This window comes from Eleutherodactylus coqui, chromosome 2, assembly GCF_035609145.1.
Source record: "Eleutherodactylus coqui strain aEleCoq1 chromosome 2, aEleCoq1.hap1, whole genome shotgun sequence".
Lineage (NCBI taxonomy): Eukaryota > Metazoa > Chordata > Amphibia > Anura > Eleutherodactylidae > Eleutherodactylus > Eleutherodactylus coqui.
The window spans coordinates 69008924-69030576 of record NC_089838.1 but is presented as its reverse complement, the minus strand read 5'-3'; positions in this window follow the sequence as shown (position 1 = coordinate 69030576).

The window sequence follows — 21653 nt, the reverse complement described above, 5'->3', positions numbered from 1 at the left end:
GCCTGTATTTACAAGCACCAGCCACTATACGGGGGTCAGAGCAGCAGCTTCCCCTCTATGCACTGACAGCGGGCCCCTGATCAGTCGGGGTCCTGAGCAGTGGATCCCAGCGAATTAACTTTTAATGAGCTATCCTGAGCATATGTCATCAATAGTATTTTCCTGGAAAACACCTTTAATTTATTGATTTATTTACAAATAAAGTTCTCAGTGATTGCTGTGACTTGCTGGCACAACATTCACATGCCCAGAGCCCACACTAATGGCCTGTTTAGATGGGATGAATGTGAGGCAAACGATGCCCGACACTCATCTCCACACATACTAGCACCCATGCTGCTGCACGGGAGCTAGTATTGCTGGCTCACAGCGGGGTGGCTGCAGGAGATTTCTCTCCTCGCACTCCCCCGTCCCTCTCCATTGCCTTAACATAGTTGCCAATTCAATACTGGATGGCTGCTATTTACACTGAGCGATCAGCTAATCGTCCACTGTTTATGCTGCATAAATGATGGACGATCAGCTGATCGCTCAGTGTAAATAGCAGCCATTCTGTACTCAACAACCGCTATGTTAAGTCAACGTAGAGAAGCAGGGGAGTGTGAGGAGTCTCCTCCAGCCTCCCCGCCTCCCTGCTGGACGCTCTGTGAGCGAGCCAGCGCTACTAGCTGCCGTGCAACAGCATGGGGATGAGTGTATGTGGGGACGATTGTCGTTTGGCTGACAGTTGTCCCATCTAAGGGCTCATGCCCATGAGCGTCGCGGGATACGCCTGCAGATTTACGCCGTGGGAGTACCGCGCTTAGAAACAAAAAGTGTCTTCCGGTGATTGCGGAATTCCGCAGTCTCCATTATTGCTATATTAATGGAGACCTCCTGTAGCGTAAATCCACGGCAAATAGAATATGCCGTGATTTATTTCCTGCTGTGTAAACAGCTGTAGAATTCCGGGTCTCAGAACCTCAGTTGTCTTATTGATAATTATGACACAAACTTAGAAGAGAAGAGCTATCAGAGCTGCACAGCTCGAAGTTGGAGAGGGCAGGCACTCCGAGCTCTTTCAATGTGATCGATGTGGCTGGCTATCAAGCGATCACATGCCTGAAAACAATGCTGATTGGTCTGCAGGCAAAGCTCTGCAATCTCAGCTGTTATTATACAGCAAGATCACACAGCCAGGGCATAGTGGGGGGCTCAAGAGGAAATCTCTCTAGGGACATTCTTTATAATCTATTGGCGGACCTTAAAAGGGTTGTCCCACGCCGAAACTGTTTTTTTTTTTTCAATTGCCCCCCCGTTCGGCGCGAGACAAACCCGATGCAGGGGTTAAACAAGAAAACCGCACAGTGCTTACCTGAATCCCCGCGCTCCGGTGACTTCTTACTTACCTGCTGAAGATGGCCGCCGGGATCTTCTCCCTCGGTGGACCGCAGGGCTTCTGTGCGGTCCATTGCCGATTACAGCCTCCTGATTGGCTGGAATCGGCACGTGACGGGGCGGAGCTACAAGGAGCCGCTCTCCGGCACGAGCGGCCCCATTCACAAAAGGAGAAGACCGGACTGCGCAAGCGCGTCTAATCTAGACGCTGAAAATTAGACGGCACCATAGAGACGAGGGCGCTAGCAACGGAACAGGTAAGTGAATAACTTCTGTATGGCTCATAATTAATGCACGATGTACATTACAAAGTGCATTAATATGGCCATACAGAAGTGTATAGACCCACTTGCTTTCGCGGGACAACCCCTTTAAGTAGTTAAGAATGTGGTGATTTTTTGGCTTTTTTCATTTTCAGTTTTCAAAAGCCATAACTTTATCTTTCCATCAACATAACCATATGAGGGCTTCTTTGTTGTGTAGTAAGCTGTAGTTTTTACTGGTACACTTTGGGGTAAAAATTATGTATTGTATAACTTTTAAAACATTTTTTTGAGGGACTGGGTGAAAAAATACAGCCATACTACCACTGCTTTTTGTTCTTACAGTGTTCACCCTGAGGTACAAATGACATCATTGTTGTCTGCAGGTTGGTACAATTATGATGAAATTAAAATTATGTATTTTCTTTTAGGTTTTTCTACTTAAATAAAAACTTTTTTTTTTAAATAATTTTTGGCATGGTTATGTTAACAGGCCCATACCTGTTTTATTTTTCCATCGACTGAGCTGAATTTAATGATGAACTGTAACTTTTATTGGTACCAGTTTCAGGTAACAGAAGAAAGGATTTCAGCTCCCAGGAGTGAGGTAAATGCGATGAAACTCCTTATTGATGATCCATAAACCTGAATAAAACTGGTATCCATGATTAAGAGCACCATATGCGTTTGAAACACGTTGATATGTCAGTTGGATGTGCTTGTGAAGTTTTATTCAGGTTTCTGAAGTATTAATGAAGAGTTTCATCATTTTTACTTCACTCCTGGGAGCTGGATTCCTTTCTTCTTTTGTATCTTCAGTTATTCAAGAGTCTGTCTGTACTCCAGTGTTTGAAATGCGGAGTATCAGGTGAGCTGGTTACTTGCTTTGCATGTACCATTTTGAGGTACATACAACTTTTGAATCATAGTAATATAGTATGTAAGGCCAAAGAAAGCCATATTTTCATCCAGTTTAGCCTATTACTGCCCAATGTTGATCCAGAAGAAGGCAAAAAAAAACTCCAATGAAGTAGAAGCAAAGTTTCCCAATTTAAGGGGAAAAAATCCTTCCTGACTCCAATCTGGCAATCGGAATAACCCTTCTGAATTTATTAATAATTATAATATTGTAAAACTCAAGAAAGACAGGCAGGCAGAGAGTTCCATAGTCTCAGTATTCATACAGTAAAGAACCCCTTGTTATATCAGTGTAGAAACCTTCTTTCTCCTAGATATAGAGGATGCCTCCTTCTTACAGTCCTGGGTATAAATAGATGATGTTAGAGATCTCTGCATTGTCCCCTGATATATTTATACATAGTTATTAGGTCGCCCCTCAGCTGTCTTTTTTCTAAACCAAATAACCCCAATTTTGATAACCTCTCGGGGTATTGTAGTCCGCCCATTCTGTTTATTACTTTAGTTGCCCACCTTTGTATCATCTCAAGCTCTGATATGTCCTTTTTGAGTACCGATGCCCAAAACTGTCCACAATATTCCATGTGTGGTCTGACCAGTGACGTGTAAAGAGGAAAAATAATGTTCTTATCATGTGCCTCTAGACCTCTTTTGATGCCCCCCCCCCCCCCCCTCCTCCCATGATTCTATTAGCCTGGGCAGCAGCTGCCTGACACTTGTTGCTCCAGTTAAACTAACACTTAACTAAAATCTTCAAGTACTTTTCCATGTTAGTGTTTCCTATTTTGCGTGTAATGATGACACGTATTTCACTGTCCCTGTGTAGTACCTTATTGCCTTTTAAAATTGAAAGCCTCTTAGAACAACAGGTAGGACAAAGGACATTCACAATGTGAAACACTTAAACACAACAACGTGGGACCAGGACTGGTCAGAAGGATACTGAAAAATATGCGTCACCCAAGACGCCACCCCACAAAGTGCAGGATTCCTCTTTGTTAGAGACAATCCTTCCGGGTGTATATCAATACCCAGACATAGGTGGTGGCTAGGTGTAAAGTACCCAACAAAATTATTACCAAAGTTGAGATGATAATAATAATAAGATGGGAAATGTTATTATCACTTAAAGAAATAACTCAGGTATATGGATAGCTAATAAGTAGTCAAAATAGCTAGCGATTATTTTCATCACTTAGAGAAATAACTCAGGTGTGTAAATAATTGATGAGAAGTCCGACGCTTTTCCGTTAAATGAATAACTCCTCAGGGACTCATAACGAATATAACCTGAATTATATAGCAACAGAGGTGATAGAGCTTGTCACCACATGAAACGGATAAAAGATATGAGGAATAGAATAATGACAACATTGTCATTTCTCAAGAAAGCATCCACAACACTTAGGTAAGGCTGGATGCCACTGGTATTGATATACCCTAAGATAAAGGAGGTGTATCAAGTATGGTATAAACCAGGGGTCCAGCCTCCCTAGTATATGAAAACATGTCGAACCTACACAAGATCCAGTGACTCCAGGAACCAGTCTAGAACTTGCCTGCTCGTAGAAGCTGATCAGGTTGGTTTGACAGGAGCAATCTCTCATAAACCCATGCTGATACAGACTTATACAGCTATTTTACTTCAGGTTCTCCAGGATAGATTCTTTTAGAAACCCTTCAAACATTTTACACACAGTAGAAGTAAGACTTGCCAGCCTGTACTTTCCAGATTAACTTTTTGAACCCTTTTTGAATATTGGCACCCCATTTACTATGCGCCAATCCAGTAGAGCAAACCCCGTCACTATAGAGTCCTTAAATATAAGAAACAAGGGTCTGTGTATCACATTACTTAATTCCTTTAAAACCCGGGGGTGTATGCCATCAGGACCTGGCGATTTGTCAATTTTAATCTTTTTAAGATGGCTCTGCACTTTTTCCTGGGTTAGACTGGTGAAACAAAGGTCTGTATATTACATTACTTAAAACCTGGGGGTGTATGGGACTTTTATTCCATATTTTGGGAAGCAAAATGAACAAAAGCAGTATTTTGACTTGTGTTTAACTTATTGTATGGGTTTCTACGGAAGCAGCAATACAAAATATGTGGTTTTTTTTCTACTTTTTTTTACATAAAAATAAATAAATGTACAGAAATATTTTTTTGTTTTCTCAGATTTTGTTCGGCCTTTTGTATGTGTTCTACTCTTTTTCTACATTCCTGGATCCTATCACTGCTCAGATAAAACACTGCAATACTTCTGTATTGCAGTGTATTATCTCTCTTCTTTGTTTGAGCCATGGCAGGTTCAAAAGCCACTGTTATGGGCAATTCACACGTAACGATTATTGCTCAAAATTCATTCAAACGAACAAATTTGAGCAATAATCGTGCAGTGTTAATGCCAAAAAAAATCACGCACTATTCTTTCTCAAGTTGTTATCGCTAGCTTTCAGTCAGCATAAAAACTATCGCTGGCTCCTCATTCCGTGTAAATGCTGCCCACTCAGCACTTTACATAGCAGGTGAAGCGCTAAGCGGAAGCCAATGAGAAGCCCACGATCCAGCAGTAAGTCCTTAGCGGAGACGTCTTGCAGTTGCCATCAGCCTTTGTTGCAGTGGAGGGCTGATCATATGACAGAAGGGTCTCCCTCTGTCTGTTAACCACTCACATGCTGCGGTCAGCATTGACTGTGCCATCTAGGGTGTTAATGGTTCAGAGTTACCTCTAATATTAGTCATTGTAGCAAGATCCCAGCTGTCAGTTACAGCTTATGAGGGCTTAGCTCTATTGCCTACATGATCACGATTGAGTGCTACTACATCAAATCACAGGAACTGTTAAGTTCCCCTGACACATTAGTATGAAATTATTAAGAAGGGATTAAGAACGTGTCATAGCAACATTAGCTGTTCCTGTTCATTCAGTGTAGAAACATCTGTTAAACTACACATATTTTATGGGGAATATAAGTATTTACTAAAACAGATGTGATGAGATCTGAAAAGTCCTCTTCAAAAGATAATCTTGGCTGCCTACTCATTACATATGGATTTGTACAGCTACTATTTAAGTAATTTAGAGCTCTGAAAATCATTATGCAGTCATTCACCCCAAGGGGCAGCTGCAGGTAAATAGACTTTGGTAGGATGGGAAAGAGCAGGAGCCCTATAACAATGACATTGTCGACCTCTACTGTAGATACTCCAGTATTGGTATCCATTCATACATGGCATATCCAGGAGCCATCTGTTTTATGGGACTAATTGATACCACGGCAAGTATTAACAGGGCAGGGAATTCCACTGGGAATCGGGACCTGATAATCTGGGTAAACATGGCCAATACTTGTCAAGCTGAGAGTGGGATAGACAAGGGGTTCACTGTGACTTTATTGCTTACAGTACTGTATACACATGCTAAGCTGGCCCTGTGTACACTATATGAAGCAGAGATATACTTACCCCTCCACAGCTGCCTGAATCCAGCACTGCAACTTGTGGCAGCTCCGGAGATTCCTGAGACAGATGAGGTCACAAGAAATTAGGTGACCGCTGCAGCAACAGGTCCCATTCTCCTGGGATCGTCGCTCACATCCTGAGTGCAATGATGTCAGAAGTTCAAGAATGTGAAGCTGCAACCTCTCATTGGCTGTTGTGACGTCATCTGTCACAACAAACCCTGGGACCAAATTAGGCTGCAGCACTGGATCCTGGCATCTGTGGATGGGTAAGTATCTCTCTGCTTATAATTTTACCTGAGAGGGACTTATTGAAAAGGGGTTGTCCAGCTACTGGCCAACTCCTTTAAGGCAAAGGAGTGGGTGGAGCAAGTATACTTCCTGCTAGTGCCCACGTGAATGTTGGACTGAGCTTTAGGAGTGACCTCTTTTTTACATAGGTTTATGTAAGGCTTAGAAATTAAGTACCATAATGTACATACTGCGATGAAGAGCTGTGCCTAATTGGAGTAACCACCATGAGTAATGAGCCCTCGTAGTGAGACTGCATCCATATGCTTAGAAAATCTGTAGATATGTTGTTTATTGAGATAACTGCCCTGCTTGATTGTGCCTGAAACTGTGTTTTCAATTGAAGTTTTAAGTTTATGCTGCATTGGAATGCTCAGAACCCCCCTGCCATTATTCTGTGCAATTCCTCAGACGCGCTATACATTATCACTTACCTCCACTTTGAGCCAAGAAAAAGAAAAACTAAAACTTTCATTTTTGTGAAATATGAGTTAATAAAACAATGTTCAAAACATCGGCATTACAAAGTGAACACTTGTTAAGCGTAAGCCACGCCGCAGTATCTTCCGCACATTTTGTGTCATATGTCTATATCTTATTTTGTGGATATCTGCAGTACAGGATACACATAGAGGCACCCACATAGTACTCAAGAAAGAAAACGACATCATTAACCAAATTAAAAAGACTTTGCCTTATTCCGTCCATTTACGACAAGCCATTTACTACTTCCATTTAGTTACACATTTCCTTTAATTTAAATGTAGAGGAAGGTCCCAGGGGAAACACAAAATAACAGCTTTTATGGGTGATTTTTTTGCAGACATATATTTAAAAACAATAATGTGATTGCATTCATTCACCAGAAGGACATTTTTTTTATCCCTGTTCAAGTACAGTACTTATGTAATTTCATTAAATTGAAAAGTTATTATCTCCAAAGAACTTAATTTACAACGTTCAATTGTGCATAGTCCTTCCGCAGATTATGAATCTCATTGTTAAACGAGAGTTACTGCACATATTTGATTAAAACAGCACACAAGCAGCAGTTTAATAAAAATAGATCTTATAATCACTCAGCATGAAGATAAATTAACACACAGGTTAATCATGCATGACATGCAAAAGATGTAGACAGTGCATTTCAAAGCAGTATATAATACATTCATTCCCATGTGCGTTTTCTCTACAGTATCTCCATCTTCTTACAATGATTTACTGAAGTATAAACCACTTTAGGAAAATATAGCTATTAAAAAAGTCTAGATATACTGTAACATATCAGAATATTGTAAAACAAAAAATAAATAACAGTTTGGAATACACAAAAAACATGGAAATTATATATCATGTGTGGAGTCATTTTGGAGCTACGCCATCAAGACCAGTTTAAAGGGTTTGTCTATTAGTTAAAAAACAAACGGCATCACTCTTGTCTATAATTTGTGTCTTGCATTGTAGCTTGGCCATATGCAAATTATCTACAATATCCAACACAGCCCATGGACATAAGTGCCACTGCTTTTGGTAAAAGCAAACAATTTTTTCTAACCTCAATCAATATGGATTCTAGAGGTTTGAGGGTTGCGGTAATGAAGCCCAACGATATCCAGTTTGACTCTTACTATTAAATGGCAAAGTACTGTACACTAACCAGTCAAGACCCAGGGCAGGTGATGAGGGAGCACTATAAGTATCACTGTTAGGCAGGATTAGGTAGGCAGTCTTTGCCGTAGAGAAATCCTGACCCTAATGGAGAAACAGTGATGGCCATTGATCTTCCACATTGGCTGTACTAATTCTATAGACTTTTAGAAGGCCTTCGAATCCTCTGGTTGGACAAGGGGGACTGCACCTCCAACACTCTAGCTCAGTGACTGTAGACATACTGCTGTTTGCTGAATGAAATATCTGCAAAGATTGCTTGTGTCATCTAGGTGGAGTTGAAGGAGGAAATGGAGTGAGCCACTTCCTTGTATCAGCACCTGTATGATGAAAAAAGTTTAGTACCATGTTAGCCAGTAGAGCAAAGTGTGACTGCTCTCAGAAAGAGAAACTGAGTTATCTTGTAGATATGATACCTTTTAATGGCTCACAAAAATACATGATGTTATAATGAGCTTTCAGATCTACTTAGGGTTCTTCCTCAGGCATAATGCAACAGATCTGAAGATGCATTTATATAATTACATATACACATGATCACATGAGAGGGCACAGACATGATGTGATTCATTTGCACTTAAAAAGAATTGGAGATTGAATCTGCACCACCGAGAGGTCCTAGTGTCTGCTCCTCTCATGTTCCCAGCCACTTGAAAGCCTTCAAAAATAGAGGATCTTCTTTTGACTTCTTGGCTGTGAGCTACTAAAGTGCTGGTTAACAAATCATTCAAAGCATCAGACATGCATGTACCTTTGTTCAGCATCTACCCATCCACAGTCTGGCCACTATTCTTCCATGCAGACCATTTATGGACACACTTCTCCTGGTTGTAACTGGATCCCGCTTGTTTCTGCCAGTTCTAAGCAGAATTTTATCACATCATTTACTCTGCATGCTGAACACAATAAAAATGAAATCCAAAAAACAATGATGCAATTTTTTTCCAAACCTTCCACTCCAAAAAAAAAAACTGATAAAAGTTATAGAATACATTATATGCATCCCAAAATTATGTCATTAAAAAATAAAACTTGTCCTGCAAAGAAAAGAAAAGCTATGTCAATGGAAAAAATAAGTTATAGTTCTAGAAATGCTACAATGAAAAAAACTGAAAAATTGGTTGACCATTAAATCATAAAATGGGCCCGTCATTAGGGAGTTAATAGGGTTAAAAGCTGATGTATAGGTCATCAATATCTGGTTTGTCAACAAATTGATGAATGTACGGATACATCCTCCAATCAATGGACAATAGGTACTTAGAAAAGGATGGGACTCATTTAGCGTGAAACACCTGTTGGCTGACAGGCATCCACGCTGCCAGTCCAAGGGGGCCTTAAGTTGTATCCAATACACAGATCCCTAATAAATAGGGAGAGCGTCATGAGGAAAAAAAGAGAATACCTCGGTTGTAAAACACAATAGGAGATGTAGTAAAAATCCAGATAGGACTCCTCCTCTTGTATATCCAGGCTCATTGAGGACCAACTGGACATACAGGAGTCCTATCTGGAACAGGACCCCTCTACGAAGTAAGTTCCACCTTCATTTACATTTTCACTATCCAATTACCAGAAGCGAGGAGATTTTTACTACATCTCCTATAATATCTAATTGGTGGGGGTCTGTCATCCAGCACCCCCGCTGATCAAGTGATTGAAGTGGTCCAGCACTCTTGTGGGCATCACAGGATAGTTTTGCACAGGGCAACATGCAGCCTAAGGGACCTTTCACATGAGTGGAATTGTAGGCTGATTTAAGCCATTTTCATTGTGCATTAGAATTCAGACAGAGTCATGCAGATTTTGGTGCAGAATCTCTCATGACTTGCAGTATGGAGTGCGGAAAATTCCACCCATGTTAGTGGTTTTCAAGGCTGACCCTAATTATCACCTGTTAGGTATCATTGGTTAATCATATGCCTGACAACAATCCTACAAAATCCCTGACTGTGTGCAAGTGTACCTAGTAGAAGCTGTTTTGAAGCCAAGGGCGGTCACATCAAATATTGATTTGATTTAGATTTCTCATTTGTTCATTAACTTAGCATTTTGTTAATTGGCAAAAATAAACTATTAACGTTTCTATTTTTGATAGTATTCTTACTTTGCTGCATTTTCTCCACACCTTCCTAAAACTTTTTCACAGCGCTATATAACCTTCTGGTATATATATATATTTTCACTGCACTGCACTAAAAAGTACAATTGGCTACAAATTTAAATACAGTCAACTCTGGGCAATCCTGATGTTTTCCTGATAAACATATGACAAAACTATATCATATATTTGCCACTCAAACTTTATAGGCACCAATCAGGTGGTTTTACTGAAGTACACATCAAAGGTATACCTCAAATTCGGTGGCAATTTAGCCTAAGAACTAAGCTAAGGAGAAGTGGGCAAATCTGTGACGGACAGCGTCCAACACGACAGCCATTTTGAAAACTGAGATCTTGGAACCAAGTCAATATTTTCAAATGTGAAGGGGTTCTTGTGACATATGTATATGATAGAGAATTTGGTGAGGAATCCAAATCTTATATATGAGGTACCTTCATTTCTGTCAAAGTTACTAACAATTTAATTTTTGTTACAGATACAAATATGGCTGCGAGATTATCACACAAGGAGAGGACAGAGATTGTGCTGATCTCCAAGGAGCATAGTACTCGAGTCACTGCAGTGGATTTCAACGCTTGGTATTCTAATAGAGATCACCCATCTGCCATTGTGCAGTTGTCAAATTGCTTGCCAAATTTTGCTGAACAAGTTTTGTGTTGGACCTGCGAAAAAGTGGACATAACAAATCTGCTACAGATGAAGCAACAACAATGGCTGTCCTGGTGTCCTTTTGCAACAGCCCACATTGTAGCACCTGGTGTCTATCAGAGCAGAGCAGACTAAGTCGAACCACCATCGGGCGCACACTGGATATGCACAAATGGCACCTGTACAAGATCTAGTTGCTGCATCATGCATGAGGATGATTCCGATCACCATGTTGAATTTGCAGAATAGGTGTTACAGTAATTGCAAGGGGATCTAGATTTCCCAGAGACAGAAGATATAAAAACCCCAGTGTTCCAGATGAAAGACCATAAATGGAATATAAATATAAGTGAGAAGACTGAGGCAGCCTTGATAAATGTATCAAAGATGGTAAAGCAGCATATAGGAATCCATAGAATCATAAAATGGTAGAGTTGGAAGGGACCTCGAGGGTCATGTGGTCCAACCCCCTGCTCAGTGTAGGATCACTAAGTCATCCCAGACGTGGTCACGATAGCTGAAACATTGTGTATGTGTTGGAGCAAATTGTTGGAGTCCCCTTTAAAGCTTTCCTTCACTTTTTGAATGCCCATGTGACTAGGGAGAACACAACTTCATTTTCTCATATTATCGTCTACCAGGACTTGAGGTGTAACGGACTGACCGAACGCAGGGGAACCCGGTCACTCTAGGTAAGTTACTTTCCCCGCGTACAGTGCTATACCATCTTCAATAATAATCCCAGGAGCGCTGCCTTTGCTGAATATTTTTTCTTTCCCAGAGACGGTATTGTTCAGTGATGAAGGAAACTTCTACGTGAGCAGGGAAGTGAACAAACAAAACTTTTGCTACTGGTCCAAAACAAACCCACACTGGACAGCTCCCTCCAAGATGATTGGAGAACAAAAAGTCATAGTGTTGTGTTATGTGTGGGTATTGAGATAGTGGGTCCATTTTTCATCGACAGTAAGCATACTGCCGCCAAGTTTTTGCGGTTGTTAAATGACAAGGTGTTCCCATTACTGTGCAATGAAGATGGCACAATCCCAGTATTCTTCCAGCAGGATGGTGCCTCCCTACATTATGGACATGATGTTTGCAAGTTTTTGGATCAGCAGTTTCTGGGGAAGTGGGTTGGGCATCGAGGCCTGGTAGAGGGACCTGCACTCTCCCTGCATCTCACCCCTTTTACCCAGTGAAAACCTAGAGTGTGGTGTACATGCAACAGTGGATCCCTGGCACTTGTTCAAGCGTTTCTACTGAGGAGTTGCTCTCAGTGCATTGTGAATGGGAGAAGACGATAGCCTTGATGATTCGAAACAATGTGGAGATATCCTGTAAGGATTGTGGCTGTGTGTTTTGAAACTCATAAATGGGTAATAACGTTAAAAAGATTTTAAGCTTAAGAAAGGGGTATCTGCCACCCTGAACCGCATTACACCTTCTGGTACACCTGTATTTGCCTTTGTTCTCTGTACCTATATGTTCTTTGAACTTTTGATGCCATTCTGACTGGATCCAATTGCCTGGCTTGTACCCTATTATAGGGTGGTCTTGAGGACATGAGACCTCCCTCATAGGTAAGTTTCTTCTTCTAATCCTTTTTTACACCATTCCTTATGAGCGCAGTATAGAGATGAGCGAACGTACTCGTCCGACCTTGATACTCGTTCGAGTATTAGCGTGTTCGAGATGCTCGTTACTCGAGACGAGTACCACGCGATGTTCGAGTTACTTTCACTTTCATCTCTGAGACGTTAGCGCGCTTTTCTGGCCAATAGAAAGACAAGGAAGGCATTACAACTTCCCCCTGTGACGTTCAAGCCCTATACCACCCCCCTGCAGTGAGTGGCTGGCGAGATCAGGTGTCACCCGAGTATATAAATCGGCCCCTCCCGCGGCTCGCCACAGATGCATTCTGACAGAGATCAGGGACAGTGCTGCTGGTGCCGGAGCTGCTATAGGGAGAGCGTTAGGAGTTATTTTAGGCTTCAAGAACCCCAACAGTCCTTCTTAGGGCCACATCTAACCGTGTGCAGTAGTGTGGAGGCTGCTTTTTGCAGTGTTGCACATTTTTTTTTTTTGTATATCGGCCGTGCAGAGCATTGCGTCCTGTAGTAATTTTACATTCTCCAGGGCCAGTAGTGGTGAGGCAGGGACAGAAGACATATTTAGTGTATATGGGCAGTGGGCCTTTCCAAAAACATTTGGGAAAAAAAATCTATTTGGGCTGCCTGTAACCGTCCTCAGTGTACTGGGTCTCTGCTGGGGGTAGTTGTCCTAATTCATACGCAGCCAGCTAAGTGTTACAGCAGGCTTGCGCAAAATTCTTTCCTGCCTCTGTGTTGCCTCTTACATCACCGCTGTATACCTGTCCACAAGTGTACTGGGTCTCTGCTGGGGGTAGTTGTCCTAATTCATACGCAGCCAGCTAAGTGTTACAGCAGGCTTGCGCAAAATTCTTTCCTGCCTCTGTGTTGCCTCTTACATCACCGCTGTATTCCTGTCCACAAGTGTACTGGGTCTCTGCTGGGGGTAGTTGTCCTAATTCATACGCAGCCAGCTGAGTGTTACAGCAGGCTTGCGCAAAATTCTTTCCTGCCTCTGTGTTGCCAGACCGAATAATCCACCAACTGTTTCCCAAAGCGCGCCCTCGCGCCATGCCACCCTGCAGAGGCCGAGGTGCTCAAAGGTCTGGCAGTTTTTCACTGAGAGTGCAGACGACCAACGAACAGTGGTGTGCAACCTTTGTCGCGCCAAGATCAGCCGGGGAGCCACCACCACCAGCATGCGCAGACATATGATGGCCAAGCACCCCACAGGGTGGGACGAAGGCCGTTCACCGCCTCCGGTTTGCACCGCTGCCTCTCCCCCTGTGCCCCAACCTGCCACTGAGATCCAACCCCCCTCTCAGGACACAGGCACTACCGTCTCCTGGCCTGCACCCACACCCTCACCTCCGCTGTGCTCGGCCCCATCCACCAATGTCTCTCAGCGCACCGTCCAGCCATCGCTAGCGCAAGTGTTTGAGTGCAAGCGCAAGTACGCCGCCACGCACCCGCACGCTCAAGCGTTAAATGTGCACATAGCCAAATTTATCAGCCTGGAGATGCTGCCGTATAGGGTTGTGGAAACGGAGGCTTTCAAAAGCATGATGGCGGTGGCGGCCCCGCGCTACTCAGTTCCCAGTCGCCACTACTTTTCCCGATGTGCCGTCCCAGCCCTGCACGGCCACGTCTCCCGCAACATTGTACGCGCCCTCACCAACGCGGTTACTGCCACGATCCACTTAACAACGGACACGTGGACAAGCACAGGCGGGCAGGGCCACTATATCTTCCTGACGGCACATTGGGTGAATTTAGTGGAGGCTGGGACCGAGTCAGAGCCTGGGACCGCTCACGTCCTACCCACCCCCAGAATTGCGTGCCCCAGCTCGGTGGTGGTATCTGCGGCGGTGTATGCTTCCTCCACTAAACCACCCTCCTCCTCCTCCTACGCAACCTCTGTCTCGCAATCAAGATGTGTCAGCAGCAGCAGCACGTCGCCAGCAGTCGGTGTCGTGCGGCGTGGCAGCACAGCGGTGGGCAAGTGTCAGCAGGCCGTGCTGAAACTACTCAGCTTAGGAGAGAAAAGGCACACGGCCCATGAACTGCTGCAGGGTCTGACAGAGCAGACCGACCGCTGGCTTGCGCCGCTGAGCCTCCAACCGGGCATGGTCGTGTGTGACAACGGCCGTAACCTGGTGGCGGCTCTGTAGCTCGGCAGCCTCACGCACGTGCCATGCCTGGCGCATGTCTTTAATTTGGTGGTTCAGCGCTTTCTGAAAAGCTACCCACGCTTGTCAGACCTGCTCGGAAAGGTGCGCCGGCTCTGTGCACATTTCCGCAAGTCCCACACGGACGCTGCCACCCTGCGCACCCTGCAACATCGGTTTCATCTGCCAGTGCACCGACTGCTGTGCGACGTGCCCACACGGTGGAACTCTACGCTCCACATGTTGGCCAGGCTCTATGAGCAGCGTAGAGCTATAGTGGAATACCAACTCCAACATGGGCGGCGCAGTGGGAGTCAGCCTCCTCAATTCTTTACAGAAGAGTGGGCCTGGTTGGCAGACATCTGCCAGGTCCTTGGAAACTTTGAGGAGTCTACCCAGATGGTGAGCGGCGATGCTGCAATCATTAGCGTCACCATTCCTCTGCTATGCCTCTTGAGAAGTTCCCTGCAAAGCATAAAGGCAGACGCTTTGCGCTCGGAAACAGAGGCGGGGGAAGACAGTATGTTGCTGGATAGTCAGAGCACCCTCCTGTCTATATCTTAGCGCGTTGAGGAGGAGGAGCATGAGGAGGATGAGGAGAAGGGGGAAGAGACAGCTTGGCCCACTGCTGAGGGTACCCATGCTGCTTGCCTGTCATCCTTTCAGCGTGTATGGCCTGAGGAGGAGGAGGATCCTGAAAGTGATCTTCCTAGTGATATGAGGGTTAAATTTCTAAGTGCAGCACCAATCCGGCCCACCCCACTTGCCCCGTTGCCGGCCGTAAGAAGAGACACCACACACAGGAGTCTGGTCTAGCTCCTCACACGGGAGAAAAAACTGCGCACTTTATTACAGATTACATGAGATCTTATACCCTCTGCCCTCTCACCACTAGGGGGTGATGGGCTCATAACCATATATGGGCAGTCCGGATTTCCGCCTTAGACAGTGAGGCGCCTCTGGCTTATACAGAAAATCACGTATTTAATTAACTCCAGTGCAAAGAATTACCCACACAATTCTAAGAAGTCCGGCCTAAGACAGTGAAAATTATGTACATTTGAACATCTTGATATCTTGTTTCTGGGCTTCTGGGAAATCGGCCAAGTACATGCGTCCTTGCGTCTGGTTCGGTATCTTCTCTGAATTTCTAGAACATCTTCTTGCAAAGCCTTGCAAAACCTTGGGATATCTGATTTAAGGCGACGTATTAAGTTTTTTTCATTTGGAATTGAATAAAACTTGCATATAGGTATAAAAGCATGAAAAACACATATGGCAATATATATATATACCCTCACAAACCCCCCTAAAAAACTTAATATGGAGATCAAGCATCAGACCTTGCACTCTTCCTCGGTCGTCTCTCCCTTGCGTCAGGGTTTCTCCACTGCCCGTAAGTCCCTACTCCTAAAAGGGAAGGAATCCCTACCTAACCTCAGAAGGAGGCCATGGATTCCCTGGGCTTATTTCCGGGCCTCCATACCCTCTATCTGTACAAGTTAACACCCCACAGGGTGTGCCCTCGCCGGAACCTAAGGTCTTCTGCACTTTCCCTAGGCAAATGGGAAGTCCACTGACAGTCCATCTTATGAGACTGAGGCAGACACAGTACTAGTCCATCTCTCCATTCTTCTGGTAACGTACCTGGTTGGCATTATCGGAACTGGCTCTTCATTTTTTTTCAAACAAGGGAAATTTTGGTCACATTATCCAGTCCCTTACTCATACTCTTTGATCAAAGGGAAAATACACATACAGAAAATTACATACCCAACCTCTTTCTGCTAAAATCATATCCACGGCCACTCTATTTTGGAACGCCATGGATGCAGTGGGCCCTAACTGGTCAGCTAACCCTTGTAAAGCATCTCTGGTGTAGTTTACAAACCTCTGCTGATTGTAATAGATATAATTCATCTAATCTACATTATTATTAACAGTGACAAAAGCAAATAAGGACTCAAAACCTGCTTTAACCTGATCTCTAGAATTAAATTCATCTCGCACCCCCCTTGGCACTCCTATTGCATCTATGCATACATGTGGATCAAAGTTACCACCTGGAGCGTCAACGTCTCTCTTAGCACGATGCGGTGTTGGATTGTGTAGTCTTCATATTGCACATTTAATTGTATTAATTTGTTCTGAAACAGGGGGCTAGTGTACAGTAGTCAAAGGTGTGTGTTAGAGGAATTGTACCACATTATAGCATTTAAAGGATATGCAGGATCATTAGTTTTTTCAGTGCGAAGTGTGGATCCAAGTGGGCTTTCCTTCGAGCTTGACTGCAGTTGGGGTGGTGAGCAACATCTGGTAAGGACCTTTAAACCGGGTTTCTCTCTCAACTTTTTCCACATAGACCCTGTCACCTGGTTTTAGATTGTGACACTCATCTGTAGGACCTGGGAGAAAAGCAGAGACTGCAGAATACATTATTAACAATTCCTTGGAGAGGCTTATGACAACATTAACAAGAAAATCATTCCCCAAACTCTGCTACTGTGGCATGTATCCTCCTAAGAAAAAGAAAAAGTAATGGAAAACACTCAATTCAAAATTTACCCATTTTCTTCATTGCCTTTTATATCTACTTTCCCCCTACTCTGCGGATGGTAGGGTGTGTGAAAAGCCTGGAAAATACCCAAAACAGACATGATGTGTTGCATTATTTCACCAGTGAAGTGTGTACCTTTGTTTGACTCAATCACTTCCGGTACCCCATATCTGCGGATTACCTCATTCATGAGCTTCTGTGCGGTTACCTGCTTATTTACTTTGGTTACAGGGTAGGTCTCCAACCTGAAAAACATTAACAACAACAAGCACATATTCATGCTTCCCAACAAGTGGGAGCTGAGTGTAGCCAATTTGCAATCCCTGAAATGGGTAGAGTGGCCCAGGCAAGTGTGATGTGGCAAATTTTACTTCTGCCCTGTTGCTTTACGGCAAAGATCATGCAAAATTGGACAAATGATGCAGCAGCTACAGAAAACCAAGGAGCCACCCGTCCTTGTTCAAGCGTCGACATCATTACTGCTTTAAGAGGTGCGTCTTTTCGTGCATCAGCTGGGCCATTATGAGGCACAGGGACTATGGTAAGCAAGTGCTGTTGACTGTTCACCATACGCCGTCCCTTTTTAGTCCATTTGTAGTTTTAGTCAAAGTTCAAAGCTATAATCAAAGTCCAAGTTCATATCAAAGTCCAAAATTAGTATCAAATTCTTCTTTTCTTCTTTCTTCCACGGCTTGAGGGCCGCTGCTTTTGCTGTGTGGTCTGTGATGGCGTTGCCTCTCGCTTCTCCGGTGTAGGAATTGGTATGAGCTTTCCACCTTGTCAGGTAGAAATAGGGTCTCCATGAGACTGCACCATTGCATCATTCTTAATTGGCTGTCCTGCTGTGGTAAAAAACTGTCTGGCCTTCCATTTTGGGCCTTAATCATGAGCTATGCCAAATGCATACCGGGAGTCAGTGTAAATGTTTGCCGTCTTACCTTCTGTCACTCCACACGCCTCAGCGAGTGCTTTTAATTCCGCTTCTTGTACTGCGACATGCGGAGACATTCTGCTTTTTAGGACATCTTGTTGTGTAACCACCGTATATCCAGTGTGGAGTCGTCAATCACCCTGGGTACCATCTATAAAAAACAACTCAAAATATGCATTATTAACAAGGGCTTTCAGTAACTTTTTTTAAACTTAAATTTTCTTGTTGCATCACTGCTAGACAATCAGGCTGGTATTCTATTTGAAAAAGATCAGAATCTTGTTGCAAAAAATTTAAAAATTTAAAAATGACTTGCAAAAAATTTAAAAATGGCTGATTTGCAATACCTAAAATGGCTGACTTGCCATACCTAAAATGGCTGACTTGCAATACCTAGATCACCTATGCCTTCTCCTCCCCCCCTTTAAACCAGGGTACGCAATTGGAACAATAGTAGCCGGGTTTAAGTTAGTACCACATTGTAAAAAGATTTGATGGATGCAGATAAGGCCTGTAAGATGTTAGCACCTATAACAGAAACATGAGTTACATCGGGGCAGAATAATCTACAAAACATCTACTAATATTGGAAATGTGATATCCCTTTAAGTGAATTCATTATTAGTCTGTTCCTGCCTGCAATTTCTTATCAAATCTGAGACAGGAGAAAAAAAACAAAACAGGAAAAAAAAACTAGCTGCTCAAAATTCTCCCCCCTCCCTTGTGCAGGAGGGATGAAACATTACTACGTACTATTACATCATCTAGCTCCACCCCTTCGATATTGGCACATTGCGTCCGTCTTCTCAACTTAATTTCAGCTTAACCGTCCACACGTCCACATCTCAACCAAGCAAAGTCCCATGCATGGGGAGGACTTTTACCCCCAGTCAATTTCCACATCACACATTCCACCACAGCTCAAACACGGGTCACTAACTCACATCCATCCATTCGCTCAAGTCTGCTCCGTCACCCCCCTTTAAAGGTGTACCAGTCCATACAGATGCACGGACAAAAAAAGTTTGACAAACATACATCAGTTGAAAAACACCGAGGTGAGTGCTATTATTTTTATAAAGTACATAATTCTATTGAGATGAGATTGTGAATGAGCGCTATCTTTGACAAATTATGTGAAAAAAAAGTTTGCTGAGTGACTGAAATATTCTATATTTCTTATCTACTGAAGCTATTATATGCTGTATTAAACGCTAAAGTATTTAGTTTCTGTGACCCTGAATTTGGAGTGAATTCTGAAAGCCCCCACCCTTTTTTAAAACAAACCTCTTATCTCTCCGCGACTATGAAACACAAACTGATTTGTTTTAGCTTAAACTATTGAAAAAACATTTGAAATCATAATTAACACATATGCTGGGACCTTGCAACATTCATTTTCAACCCCTGTATAAGTAAGAATATACATTAGAAATTACTATATTTCCCTGCCTACTAAGACAGTATAACTAATTAAATTCATTTCAATTCATTGCAAGCAAGCCAAGATATTAACCAAGGATGTTATTACATTTTCTCTCTCGCTGTTATCTTCCTGACCTTGGAGACTGAACACAAGCTCACAGCTATATGTCAACAGACTCTTCTCCCCTTCAGCTAACTATTTGCACTTACAGTATATATATATACACATATATATCCACCTAGTATGGATTATACATTATCTATTATCTATCTTGTATTATACACATTTTCATCTCTCTTTACCAACAAATCACGTGCATTGTAACTTCCTTATCGACTTGCTTGTTACTCATACTTCTCTCCCTTACCTAACTGCCAATATAACCTTCAATAGACACTCTCCTGACGCCCTCTTGATCACTTACTGTACTTTTCAACATTTCACTTACGGATACTTTCTTAAACAAATAATGTGTACATACGTAACTTTCTCTGACTATCTCTCTCTCTCCTTCTAGCAAACCTTGGTCTTCCAAGGCACCTCTCGGTCCTAAAGACCTCCCTCCCAGACACCATTTTGTAATCTGCCATGCGGTCGGTGTCACACATTTTCATTAGAGTTTTCTTATATTCTACAAATTCATCCACACGGCGGCAGCCCTTGAGGGGCTCTATCTTCTTTAATAAGATCTTACGCATATTACAACAACAATAACAATAATAACACGCTCCATAGAATGCATCCCTCTTAATTTTCAAATTGTCAGCCCCTTATATACCGGCAGAACAACCGAGGGTCCCTTCTCCTTATGGAACCAGTCCCATAAAAATGCATCTCTCTGAAATCAAATCGCTAGCCCCATATATAAGGCAAACCGACCGAAAGTCCCTTCTTTCTATGAGACATCTCACAAAATGCATCCCTCTCTGCTAAACCATTAACAACTAACTAAACTAACCTGAGGGTCCCTTCTCTTGTGAGATCAAATGAAAAGTAAGAGAAAAAAAATTCTGCAGATACAACAAACAATCTCCACTATCGCTAAAACGCTACGGACTTCAAAGTACAAATAAACTACAGACTAGTTTCTGGGTGAGCCATTGGTGCGCATATCACGGTCAGTGGTCCATGACGGCAAACCCGGAGCCCACACGAGTTACCGTGTAGAACTCTTAACCCAACCCGTCCGGTCACAAACCACAGATAGTCAGTCCTGCTGCAAGACTCGCAGTGTAAAACACAACATAAATATATGTTTGTCTTACCTGGAGTTCTAAGTGAGTTGATCAGGCTCGGTTTGCAGTAGGACGGTTTCTCAGTAGCGTGGATCCGGGTGAATTGCGCTGTAAGCTCCGATTTTACCGCCGCACGTTCGGGCGCCATTTATGAGGGTTAAATTTCTAAGTGCAGCACCAATCCGGCCCACCCCACTTGCCCCGTTGCCGGCCGTAAGAAGAGACACCACACACAGGAGTCTGGTCTAGCTCCTCACACGGGAGAAAAAACTGCGCACTTTATTACAGATTACATGAGATCTTATACCCTCTGCCCTCTCACCACTAGGGGGTGATGGGCTCATAACCATATATGGGCAGTCCGGATTTCCGCCTTAGACAGTGAGGCGCCTCTGGCTTATACAGAAAATCACGTATTTAATTAACTCCAGTGCAAAGAATTACCCACACAATTCTAAGAAGTCCGGCCTAAGACAGTGAAAATTATGTACATTTGAACATCTTGATATCTTGTTTCTGGGCTTCTGGGAAATCGGCCAAGTACATGCGTCCTTGCGTCTGGTTCGGTATCTTCTCTGAATTTCTAGAACATCTTCTTGCAAAGCCTTGCAAAACCTTGGGATATCTGATTTAAGGCGACGTATTAAGTTTTTTTCATTTGGAATTGAATAAAACTTGCATATAGGTATAAAAGCATGAAAAACACATATGGCAATATATATATATACCCTCACAGTGAGGACAGCCATGTGTTGCGTACAGGTACCCTGGCACACATGGCTGACTTCATGTTAGGATGCCTTTCTCGTGACCCTCGCGTTACACGCATTCTGGCCACTACGGATTACTGGGTGTACACACTGCTCGACCCACGGTATAAGGAGAACGTTTCCACTCTCATACCCGAAGAGGAAAGGGGTTCGAGAGTGTTGCTATACCACAGGACCCTGGCGGACAAACTGATGGTAAAATTCCCATCCGACAGCGCTAGT